Raw genomic sequence first — 13,306 nt, forward strand, 5'->3', positions numbered from 1 at the left:
TTAATAAAACCAAAGGAGGAGGTATTGTGTAAAATGGTTAAAAATTCAATTGCTAACTGAGTGAGAGGCAACCAGCAACTCCCCAGGAGAAAAGATTTGGACCTGCTCCACTAAAGGTTTTTGTCATGGGTAACAGACATTGTTCATAGCAACCCTGTATAGGGTTTCCAAGGAGCAACTGATGGGTTTAAATCCCGATCATAGTTAGCAGCACTATGCTTATCCTACAGGACTCCGGTGTAAAACTCAAAATAAGGAGAAATAGCTGTAAACATCCATTAATAATCAGAAAATGGAGTGTACAAAGTTTGAATCTAAGAAAACTGGAAGTTGTCAAAAATGAAGGAAAAGCATAAACATTGATATCTTAGGCATTTGTGAGCTGAAATGGACTTGTATTAAAAAATTGTCAGATTTTGAATCTGACAATAACATGGTTTACTGTATGCCAGGCATAACATATTGAAGAGGAATGGAATCACATTCATCATGAAAAAGAACATTTCATTATCATCTTGAAGTATACCACTTCCTGTGATAGGAAAAATATCCATATACTTAAAAGAAACATCAGTTCAAACAGCTATTATTCAAATTTATGCACCAACCACTAAAGCCATTCATGAGGAAACTGAAAATTCTACCAACTTCTTCAGTCTGAAATTGATCAAACATCCAGTCAAGATGTATTGTAAGTTACTGGTGATTGGAATACAAAAGTTGGAAACAAAGAAGGATCAGCAGTTGGAAAATATGGTCTAGGTGATAGAAAATAATGCTGGAGATTACATGATAGAATTTTGTAAAACCAATGTCGCTTTATTGCAAATAGCTTCTGTAAACAATGTAAAAGATGACTATATACATGGACCAAAGCAGGTGGAATATACATAAATCAAATTGACTACATCTGTGTAAAGAAATGGTGGGGAAGTTCCATATACTTAGCCAAAACAACTCAGGATCAGGTTGTCGAACAGACCATCACTGTTCATATGCAAGTGAAGATGAAGAAAATTAAAACAATTCCATGAGAACCTAAATATGACCTTAAACACATCTCACCTGAATTTTGAGATAATCTCAAGAATAAATTTGAGGAATTGGACACTAATGACACAAGACCAGAAGAGTTGTGGGATGACATCAAGAGTATCATACAGGAAGAAAGCAAAAAGTCATTGAGAAGAAAAGAAAGAAGGAAAGGACAAAAATGGATGTCAGAAGACCCTTTCAAACTTGCTCGTCAGCAAAGTGATGCTTAAGCAAATGAAAGAAGAGAAGAGGTAAAAGAACTGAACAGAAAACTTCTAAAGTCAGCTCGAGAAGACAAAGTCAAATATTATAATGAAATGTGCAAAGACCTGGATTTAGAAAACCAATAGGGAAGAACATGCTCATCATTTCTCAAGTAGAACTAAATGAAGAAAAATTTTAAGCCTCCATTGAAATACTGCAGGATTCAATAGACAAAATGTATTGAAATATGCAGAAAGCAACAAAAGAAAATGGGAGGAATACAGAGTCATTGTACAAAAAAAAAAAAAAAAAAAATCCGTGTACAGGAGGTTTCAGCAAGTAGCATATGATCAAGAGCCAAGATATTGAAGGGATATGATATCCAAAGTGCACTGAAGTCATGGCAAAGAACAAAGTTTCAGGAATTGATAGAATATAATTTGATATCTTTCAGGAAATGAGACAGCACTGGAGACACTCACTCACTTATGGCAATAAATATGGAAGACAGCTACCTGACCACTGATGGGAAGATTTGTGCCTGTTTGAAAGATGGAACACATAAACCATTGGACAAATTTATTAGTATTACATACAAGTAAATGTTTCTAAAGATACTTCAAAAATGGCTGTAGCCGTACATTTACAGAAAGCTGTCAGAGGGTCAGCCTGGATTCAAATGAGGACATGAAGTGAAGGATACTATTGTTGACCTCAGATGGATCTTGGCTAAAAATAGACAACACCAGAATTATGTTTGCCTGTATTTATTTACTACAAAAAGATTTTCTAGTTTGTATTGTAACAAACTATAGATGACCTTGCAGAGAAAGAGCATTTCCTAATAATTTATTATGTTCATGAGGAACCTGGACATAGACCAAGAGACAGTTGTTGGAACAATCAAGGATATACTGAAAGGTTGAAAATTATTTAAAACATGCACCAAAGTTGAATTCTTAAACCATACATATTCTATCTGAATGTTGAACAAATGATCCGAGAAACTGAATTATATAAAGAGGAACATGGTATCAAGATTGATTGAAGACTCATTAGCAACCTGTGATATGCAGATGATAACAACCTTGCTTGCTGACAGTGAAAAAGACTTAAAAGACTTACTGATTAAGATGAAAGACCATCTTTGGTATAGATTACACCTCAATGTAAAGAAAACAAAAATTTTCACAACTGGACTAATAAATAACATCATAATAAATGTAGAAAAGATTGAAGTCGCCAAAGACTTAAAATTGTTCAGATCAACCACTCATGAAAAATCACCTACACTCATGAAAAAGGACTTCATTTTTTTTTTTGATCAACCATCAACACAAATTGAAGCAGCAGCCGAGAAATCAGCTGCACAAGACCTTTTTAAAGTGTTGAAGAGCAAAGATGTCAGCTTGAGGACTAAGGTGCTCCTGACCCATGCCATGGTATTTTCAATAAGCTCATATGCATGTGAAAGCTGGACAGTGAATAAGGAAGATCATAGGATAATTGATGTTTTTGAGTTATGGTGTTGGAGGAGAATATTTAAAGTGCCATGAGCTGCCAAAAGAACAAACAGAACTGTGTTGAATGACATGCAGCCTGAGTATTCCTTGGAGGCCAACATGGCCAAACTTCATCCCTCATACTTCAGACATATTTTCAGGAGGGACTAGTCACTGGAGAAAGGATACTATGCGTGGTAGGGTAGAGGATCAGAGAAAAAGAGGAAGACCCCCAGTGAGATAGATTGGTAAAGTGACAGCATCAATGGGCTTAAGCATGGCAACAATTGTGAGGTTGCCCCAGGACCAGACAGTGTTTCATTCTGTTGTGCATAGGTCACTATGAGTCAGTACTGATTCGTTGGCACCTAACAACAACAAAAACAACAACAATCAAATCATAGTGAATTTTCTTGATTTTTTTTAAGTTGACATAAGTATATAATACTTTAAAAAGAGGTTAATATAGAACAGTAATACTCATATTAATGTACCATAAGTTCCTCATTGGTTCTATTTCTATAAGTTAAATATAAAATATTAAGTGAAAGTAGAATTGCATTAAAAAATTATTTGAAATCCCTTTTGTAGAGATGAATAAGAAACTAATATAATGTTCATCTTCTTTTTGTCCTAATCCTCTTAAAAAATAACTGCCTCCTCTAAAAGTAATAAGCAATATTAACTTGAACTCAAGTTCTGATATAGTGCTGTGGATTAATGTGCTGAACTGAAAAGTCAATTTGAAATGCAAGGTTGGTGGTTCAAACTCACTTGCCATTCCTTGGAAACCCTATACAGGATAACTATGGGTAGAAACTGACTCAACAGCACTTAACAGCAACAGCAAACTTGAACTCATACCCTGTATTTCTTGAGACATGCTATGTAAGCATAAACATGTTGTTTATACTTAAACATTGTTTAGAACCCAGGTATACAGTTGTAAATTTGGCATTTTTACTTCCAAGCAAAATAAACATCCAAGTGTCCTGCTCAAAGTTCTGCCCATTTTGAGGACTTCCCTTCAACACTCTTCTTTAGGTAAGTCCCAGAAAGGGGCTGACATGCTTCTGCTGTCCATTTACAAGTGGTGCCTGCACTTCATGCATAACCAGCTGTAAACTAAGCATGAGTTTTTCTTCCTCAGTCAACTGATTATAAGGAACTCCCAGTGTCATAAGAAAATTCTGGAAGAGGGAAAGTAATGTGATAGGAATGGAGACTATGGACATTTGGGCCACTTTCATGCAACTTGTGCCTTCAGGTCCTGCTCGAGCATAGTCTCATATATACCACCTCCATTAAATAACAAGTGCTGCTGTCCACATCTAACTTTATGACTATTAATCAGGCAACACCGAGTTCATAATGGGTAACTAGTTGTATGGTGAATTGGTGGCCCAAGGGTAGGTGTTCAGTCTCTACTAAGGTACAGTACTAAGTCAAAAGCTGTTTATCAAAAGAAGAATAACTATCTGCCAAGAATGGCAGGACTTTTCTCCAAGATCTTAAGGGTCTTTGCAGATTCAACAGTAACCTACCAAAGATTCCAAACTGCATCTCCATCTGCCACTAACAAATTAAGCCCTGGATCAGTGCTTATGGTCCAAGCAGCAGAGCAGCCTGAACCTGTTGCCAAGCCTTGTCTTGTGGGCCCCACTTAAAATTAGCAGCTTTTTGAGTTCTGAAATATTCCAGAGTAGCACAGCCAAATGAGAGATATGTTACTTTCAAAATCCAAAGAGGACCACATGTGTTGTGCCTTTTCAGTTGGGGGAGAGGCCAGATGCAGCAATTTGTTCTTCACTTTACTAGGAATAATTCTACATGTTCCCTACCACAGAAACCCTAGAAATTTCACTGGTGGAAGGTGCCTGAATTTTGGGGGATTAATTACCCACCACTGAAATGAAAGGTTGGTATTCACTCCATGATCAGTGGTTCAAATCCAGTCACTTGTTGGAAACCCTATACAGGATCACTATGACTTGGAGCCAACTCAACAGCACTTAACCACATGTAGATATTTTACAAATAAGACTAGAGTCATTGATATGATTTTTTCCCCCTCTCACTAGGTCCAATCAACATAATGTTATCAATGTAAAGGAGCAATGTGATGTCTTCTGGGAGGGAAAGACAATCAAGATCCCTGCAGGCTAAATTATGACAGTGCTGTAGAGATGATGTGCCTCTTATGTAGGGGAGTATAAGTGTATTGTTGGCTTTGTCACTTAATGGAAAATTGATTCTGGTTATCCTTTTAAACTGGAATTGAGAAAAAGGACAAATCAATAGCTGTATACTAGATACTAGGAGATACATTAATTTGCTCAAACAATGAAGCAATAAATGGGGCAGCGGTTACAATTGGAGTCACCACCTGGTAAAATTTCTGATAATCCACTGTCATTTCCAAACTACATCTGATTTTTTTTTTTTTTTTTTTTTGCACAGGACAGATTTGTTGTTGTTAAATGCCATTGAGTCGCGACTCACAATGACCCTATGCACAACATCACAAAACACTGCCCGGTCCTGGGCCAACCTCACAATTATTGTCATGCTTGAGCCCACTGGTTCTGCCATTTTGCCAGTCCACCTCGCCGGGTGTCTTACTCTTTTTCTCTGACCCTTTACCCAACATGATATCCCTCTCTAGTGACTGGTCCCTCCTAACAATATGTCCGAAGTATGAGAGATGAAGTTTGACCATCCTGGCCTCCAAGAAGCACTCTGGCTGCACTTCTTCCAATACATATCTGCTTGTTCTTTTGGAAGATCATGGCACTTTCAATATTCTCCTCCAACACCATAACTTTAATAAAGAAAGTCGAGGCTTGAGTTTTTCTTCAATTCCCCAAGCTTGAGAAATGCTGAGCGTGTTCTTCCCTTTTGGTTGTCTGACTCCAGATCTTTGCACATTTGTCTTTGTCTTCTAGGGCTGAGTTTAGAAAATTTCTGTTCAGCTCTTGTACCTCCTCATTTCTTCCATTTGCTTTAGCATCTCTACACTGGAGAGCAACTTTCAGTGTTTCTTCTGGCATCCATTTTGATCTTTTCCTTCTTTCTTATCTTCTTTTTCTTTCTTTTTTGAGGCTATACATCTTTTTATTTTTTTGACTTTTTATTGTGAATTGGGTGAAGGTTTACAGAGGAAATAAATTTTCCATTCAAAACTTCATACACATTTTGTTGCATGTCATCATTGATTACAATCCCACAAAGTAACATCACTTAACCCAATTCCTCCTGGTGTTTTCTGTTTCCCTTCTTCCTTCTTTCCTAATCTTCTGAACTGTGTCCTACAAGGTTTGCATACCTTCCTAGTGTTATTGTTCCTCTTATAGACCTGTTTACTGTATGGCTGAAATTTGAACCATGGGAGTGAGTTCATTTCCAGACACGAAGGGTGACTAAGGACCAGACACTGTAAATCTTTACAGGAGCAGACAGTCTCATCTTTCTCTCATGGAATGGCTGGTGGGTTTGCACCAATGAACTTGCAGTACTTAGCGCACAGCACCACCAGGGTTCCTTCTTATGGGTTTAGGGCTTTTCATTAGTTTTCCTGATAATTCCTTTAATGGACTAATTCTACTGGCTACTTTAAGTCTGGAAGTTTCTACATTTTCCATGGAAATTTGGTAAGTTCTTCTGGTCAATTCAAGATGGAAAGGATGGACATCACATTTCTGAGAAAGTAGCAAGTGATTCTGAGCATTGCTAGCTCTATTATTTAGGACAATTCTTTCTGATTGAGTCATAAGCAATTGGGCTGAGCTAGAATTTTCCAATTTCTAGTCAAGAGACTCGGTTATAAAAGGTGCTATGGTTTCACACTTTTTAGTTGGAGACACGGGCTCAGCCAGTGAGCTCTGCTTCACTGTATTCAGATTGTGTGCTCTTATACAGGACCAACTTGAAGAGTAAAAACTTTCGGCCTCTAACCAGAATTTAACCAAATAGTCCATTCTACAAAGTTCCATAAATTGAATGAAGTAAAAGAGAACAACAGTATCATGTAAGACTTGATCAAGGATTTTTGAGAGGCTTGATTTGGTCTCTTGAGTCTAATAGTCCAAAAAAGATCTATTGAGGTCATCAAAATGAGCAGCCTCTATGTGGCTTGGCTGCTTTTTAAGTGTTGCTGTCCTGCTACTTGAAAAGGAGTCCATGTTGCCAGAAATGGCATTGAATGCAACATGACTTGGTCCTGTATCCTCCAGCAAGGCATGGCTTTTAGTGCTTTCTTGTGGGGAATGAACAGACAACTCAGGGTGATATCAAGTCAACTCAGGATGAGGTCTTCTTTTGTTCTTTACCTTTCACTTTCCACCGGAAGAAGGACATGGCGGGACTCAGGTGGGGGCTAAAGGCCCCAGGGGACTGTAGCGGAGAGGATCCAACTCCCCTCATTCAGCAAATGGCCCACACTTCCGGGAGCACAGCTGTTGCCTCACTAGCCGGAAAAGAGACGCTTCTTCGGGGTGTTGGCCCCACAAACTCCTAGAGTTGCTTGGGCAGCACCTGCCACCAAATTATCAACAAGCCATACCCTTTCTTGTCTTCTTAATGAGTTTTTTTTGTTTTTTTTTTTTTTTTAATTTTTTAAAAATTTAGATTGCAATAAACTGTACAAAAGTGATTTTCACCAAAAATACCAGTGATATTTTCTGTATTATTCCTAGATAAACCTCAAAACATTTAATTTTGTAGGTGTTCCTGGTCTTGTTTGTAAATCAAAATGAGGCATGGGAAAAGACAGAAGAAAACAAATATATCAGTTATTAGTGTCCATATCCTTTGATTCTGTCTTGACCATGAAACAGAAACATTCAGCATATACCTGCCAATCCATAGCTACCTTATGCACAGCAGAATGAAACACTGCCCGATCCTGGGCCAGTGTCACTACTGGTGCCACACTTGAGTCCATCTATGATGCCACTTGGCCAATTTGTTTCGTTGGGGGTCTTCCTATTTTTCTCTGACCCTCCACTTTACCAAACATGATATCCTTCTCCAGTGAATGGTCCCTCCAGTACATATGTCTGAAGTATGAGACGAAGTTTGTCCATCTTAGCCTCCAAGGAGCACTCTGGCTACAATTCTTCCAAAATGGATCTATTGGTTCTTTTGGCAGCCCATGGCACTTTGAATATTCTCCTCCAACACCATAACTCAAAAGCATCAATTCTTCTATGGTCTTCCTTATTCACTGTCCAGCTTTCGCATGTATATGAGGTTTTTGAAAATACCATGGCTTGGGTCAGGTGCACCTTAGTCCTCAAGCTGACTTCTTTGCTCTTCAACACTTTAAAAAGGTCTTGTGCAGCGGATTTGCCTAATGCGATACGTCATTTGATCTCTGGACTGATGCTTCCATGAGTGTTGCTAGTTGATCCAAGAAGAATGAAGTCCTTGACAACTTCAATCTTTTCTCCACTGATAACAATGTTGTTTATTTGCCCATTGGTGAGGATTTTTATTTTCTTTCCATTGAGATGTAATCCATACCAAAGACTGGCTCTTTGATCTTCATCAGTAAATGTTTTAAGTCCTCTTCACTTTCAGCAAGCAAGGTTGTATCATCTGCATATCACAGGTTGTTCAAGAGTCTTCCTCCAATCCTGATGCCATGTGTTACTTCATAGAACCCAGCTTCTTGGATTATTTGCTCAGCATACAGGTTGAATATGTTTGATGAAAGAACACAATTGGAGTCATCACCTGGTTAAATTTCTGATAATCCACTGCCATTTCCAGACTACATCTGATTTTTTTTTTTTTTTTTTTTTTGCACAGGACAGATTTGTTGTTGTTAAGTGCCATTGAGTTGCGACTCACAATGACCCTATGCACAACATCACAAAACACTGCCCGGTCCTGGGCCAACCTCACAATTATTATCACGCTTGAGCCCACTGGTGCTTCCATTTTGCCAGCCCACCTCGCCAGGTGTCTTACTCTTTTTCTCTTTTACTCTTTTTACCCAAAATGATATACCTCTCCAGTGACTGGATGGAAAAAAGAACAAACGTCCTCATTCGTTTCCAAAATATTTAGTGTTCCCATGTTCTGTTCAAAAACTGCCTCTTAGTCCAGGAATAGATTCCTCATGAGCACAATTAATTGTTCCAGAATACTCATACTTCACAATGTTGTCCATAGCTTGTTATGATCCACACAATTGAAAGCCTTTGTGTAGTCAATAAAACACAGGTAAACATCTTTCTGATATTCTTTCCTTTCAGCCAAAATCCATCAGACATCAGCAATGATATCTCTCGTTCCATGGCCTCTTCTCAATTTGGCTTGAACCTCTGGAAGTTCTCTGTCAATGTATGATTGTAGCCATTTCTGTATTACCTTTAGTAAAACTTTACTCGCTTGAGATATCAAAGAGCTTGTCTGATGGTTTCCGCATCCCGTTGGGTCACCTCTTTTTGGAATGGGCACAAATATGGATGTCTTCCAATCAGTCAACCAGATAGTGGTCTTCCAAATTTCTTGGCAGAGATGAGTGAGTTCCTCCTGTGTCACCTCACTTTCTTGAAAGAGTTTAATTTTTATTCCATTAATTCCTGGTGCCTTGTTCTTTGCCAATTCCTTCAATGCACCTTGGACTTCCTCCCTGATTATCATTGGCTCTTGATTATATGCTACTTCTTGAAACAGTTGAACATGAACCATTTCCACTTGGTACAGTGAATCTGTGTATTCCTTCCATCTTCTCTTGATGCTTTCTGCAGTATTCAATAGTTTGTCCAGGGACTCTTTCAATAACGAGGGTCAAGGGTTGAATTTTTTTTTTTTTTTTTTTTTCAGTTCCCCCAGCTTGAGAAATGCTGACCGTGTTCTTCTTTTTGGTTTTCTAGTTCCAAATCTTTGCACAATTTATTATAATATTTGGCTTTACCTTCTTGAGATGACCTTTGAAATTTTCTGTTCAACTCTTGGACCTCCTCATTTCTTCCATTTACTTATAATCCCTACACTGGAGAGCAAGTTTCAGAGTCTCTTCTAACATCTATTTTGACCCTTTCCTTCTTTCTTGTCTTCTTAATGACTTTTTGCTCTCTTCACATATGATGTTCTTGATGTCATCCCACATCTCTTCTGGCCTTTAGTCTTTAGTGTTTAATGTATCAAATCTGTTCTTCAGATGGTCAATCTGTTCTTCAGAACAGCAATGATAGTGAAGAAATCAAAATCTGTTACTTCATTGCAGAGGACAAATGCCAGGCCAGATATATTTGTTATTCCTTCTAATATTTGTATCATTATTTATACCATCTAAACATAAAACAAGTGCTTGCAGGAGGTCCACTAAAATTTCAGAAGCATCATGTATGCCCTGTCCACTGAGAATGACAAATTTCCTTTAGTTCAGTACCTCTGTCTTCACTGTTCTGAAAAAGGACAGCAATCACATTGTCAAGTTCTAAAAGCAGCTGTGGTGATCAATGGAAAAAAGAACAAACGTCCTCATTTGTTCCCAATGCAACAGATACTCCCATAACAGTTACTGATTTTGCCAACCACATATTTAAGGTTCAGGAAGAACAGAGTGTGTAGATGGCTTGATGATATTTATCTAAGTCTACAAGCAACAACTTTCATCTTGTAAGAAAATCCAGTGGACACAATGTAATCCTGGCCACGACAGTACTTCATGTTCAGTCCCCATTTTTCAGATATGGTAGTGTGAAATTTTACAGACAAAATTTCTGTAGCAGCTTCATAAGGCAGGAAACCCAGAAAGTCCTCTCTCAAGTTATGAGATTCATCAACAAACCTTACCAACATGGGCAGGTGCTTCTCCCCTGCTATATCCACCACGTCATCAGTGATGATGGAAAAGAAGTGTGAGTCTCTTACTTCCCTGTGAGTTCTTCCCGAATGCAGCTCTCAACAGATCTCGAGCATCTGTTTCTGCTGTGTTTTTGTACAGAACAGGGTGTTAACTGCCATTGTCTCAAAGCGCTTTCTCAGAACCTCTTCCCCAGAATTAATCTGGCACTCTAGCAGAGCTTGAAAGTTATCAGGTGTAGAGACCTTCTGGGATTTCATCAGCCTCATGTCCATCCAGAGGTATGTTTTGTTTCCCCATAAAGATCAAAATTTCAAGTAAAGATTTTAGGTATTCTTTGTTTTCCTTCTCTTCAAGGGTTAAAGGTAAAATGTCTTCACCCTGTTCCTCACTCCTTTTTTCTGCATTGAGTTTCTGAGCATTGCTATTGTTTGTTTCTTTATGTTTTTATTTCTGTTTAGAAGTTTCATCAATTTTTTTTTTCTGTTTCAGTGCCCTGATTTCATCTTCACTCAATTCTTTTATTTGTTTTCTGTGTCTACTGTCTATGTGGATTGTTCAGATGACTGGTATGATAAAATATTGTTGATATAGCATTATCTTGAAGAACTGTTCTATAAGGACTGTCCCAGTGACTTCTCAAGTATCTGCTTCAAATAATTTTGAGAAATAAAATAACCCATTGATTCTTCAGTTTTCCGATTTCTCTGCAAAATGTATGTTTCTACAAATCATAGATGCCTCAAATTGTTTGACACATAACCGATAATGTTTATTAAGCTGATCAGGTGTTTTATCTTCTAAATCAGCTCTCCTACAATTCTCCACCCACTTCTGGCACCTAGCCGGATCCCGTGGAAACATGAAGAAGGCCAGATCGGACTGCATGCTCTTCTGCGTGCAGTTGCGGCCAGCACAGAAATTCTGCATCTTCGCCTGCCAGCAGGCTGGCCCAGCTCTCCCCTTCTTACTTCCTCAGGGCAGCCTGCCCACCCACCCAGGCTGGGAGGTGAGCCAGTCCTGCCTGTCAGCTTGGCAGGACCTGCACACCGAGGGAAGGGTCAAGCTGAAGAGAAGCTGCGAAGGGCAGGAGGGGCGCCATGGTCCGAGGCTGGGCTGGGAAAATGGCTCACAGTGCTGTCAGCGACCAAGAGGATTTACCGCCACAGCTGGTGAACCTCCAGCCTGCCTAGGACGCTGCCTCCTCCTTCCCACTCTTAATGAGTTTTTGCTTTTTTCATGTATGGTGTTCTTGATGTCATCCCACAACTTTTCTGGGCTTAGGGCTTTAGTGTTTAATGTATCAAATATGTTCCTCAGATGATCTCTGAATTCAGGTGGTATATATTTAAGGTCATATTTTGGCTCTTGTGGACTTGTTTTCATTTCTTCAGATTCAGTTTGAATTTGCATATGAGCAATTGATGGTCTGTTCCACAGTCTGCCCCTGGCCTTGTTTTCACTGATGATATGGAGCTTTTTCATGGTCTCTTTCCACAGATGTCAATTTGATTTCTGTGTATTCCATCTGGTAAGGTCCATGTGTATAGTTGTCTGTTTTGCTCTCTAAAGAAGGTATTTGAAATAAACAAATCATTGATTTTGCAGAATTCTATCATGTGATCTCCAGCATCATTTCTATCACCATGGCCATATTTTCCAACTATTGCTCCTTCCTCATTGTTCCCAACCTTTGCATTCCAATCACCAATAATTATCAATACATTTTGATTATATGTTTGACCAATTTCAGATTGAAGAAGTTGGTAGAATTCTATTTCTTCCTCACTAGCTTTAGTGGTTGATGCAAAAATTTGAATAATAGTGGTATTAACTGGTTTTCCCTGTAGGTGCATGGGTATTATCCTATCACAGATAGTGTTGTACCACATGACTGATCTGGACATGTTCTTTTGACAATGAGTGCAACACCATTCATCTTCAAATTGTTGTTTCTGGCATAGTAAACCATGTGGTTGTCAGATTCAAAATGGCCAATACCAGTCCATATCAGCTCACTAATGCTCACTAAAATATCAATGTTTATGCATTCCATTTTTTGTTTTTGACAATGTCCAATTTTCCTAGATTCATACTTCGTACATTCCAAGTTCCTATTATTAATGGATGTTTACAACTGTTTCTTTTCATTTTGAGTTGTGCCCTGTCAACAAGTGAAGGTCCTGTGGGTTTTACTCCATTCCTGTCATCATGGTCGACTCTACTTTGAGGAGGCATTGCTTCCTGTCGCATTTTGAATGCCATCCAACTTGATGGGCTCATTTTCCAGCACTATATCTGACAGTAAGGAGCTCTGGTAGCGTAGTGGTTACGAATCGGGCTGCGAACCTTAAGGTCAGCGGTTCGAAACTACCAGCTGCTCCACCGGAGAAAGATGAGGCTTTCTACTCCTGTAAAGATTTACACCCTCGGAAACCCTATACAGGGTCGCTATGGGTCGGAACCGACTCAATGGCACATAACAACAACAACAATATCTGACAGTGTTTCTCTGTTTTTCATAAGGTTTTTAGTGACTAAATGTTCAGAAGTAGTTCATCTCTCCTTCTTCTTAGTCTGCCTTTCTGTGGAAGCTAATCTGAAACCTGTCTACCATGGATGATCCTACTGATATTTAAAATACCCTTGGCATAACTTCCAGAATCACAGCAACTCACAAGCCACCACAGTACGACAAACTGACAGACAAGTGGTGGATGTGGTGGGAATAATCATTATCCTCATA

The 13,306-nt window shown here is 38.8% G+C and overlaps 1 pseudogene; it reads right to left on the reverse strand.

Moving 5' to 3' along the window:
- Positions 1 to 9,920: 9,920 nt before the first annotated feature.
- On the reverse strand, positions 9,921 to 11,490 carry LOC102838282 (annotated as a pseudogene).
- Between the last annotated feature and the right edge of the window lie 1,816 nt (positions 11,491 to 13,306).

The sequence above is a fragment of the Chrysochloris asiatica genome, unplaced genomic scaffold, assembly GCF_000296735.1.
Source record: "Chrysochloris asiatica unplaced genomic scaffold, ChrAsi1.0 scaffold00189, whole genome shotgun sequence".
Lineage (NCBI taxonomy): Eukaryota > Metazoa > Chordata > Mammalia > Afrosoricida > Chrysochloridae > Chrysochloris > Chrysochloris asiatica.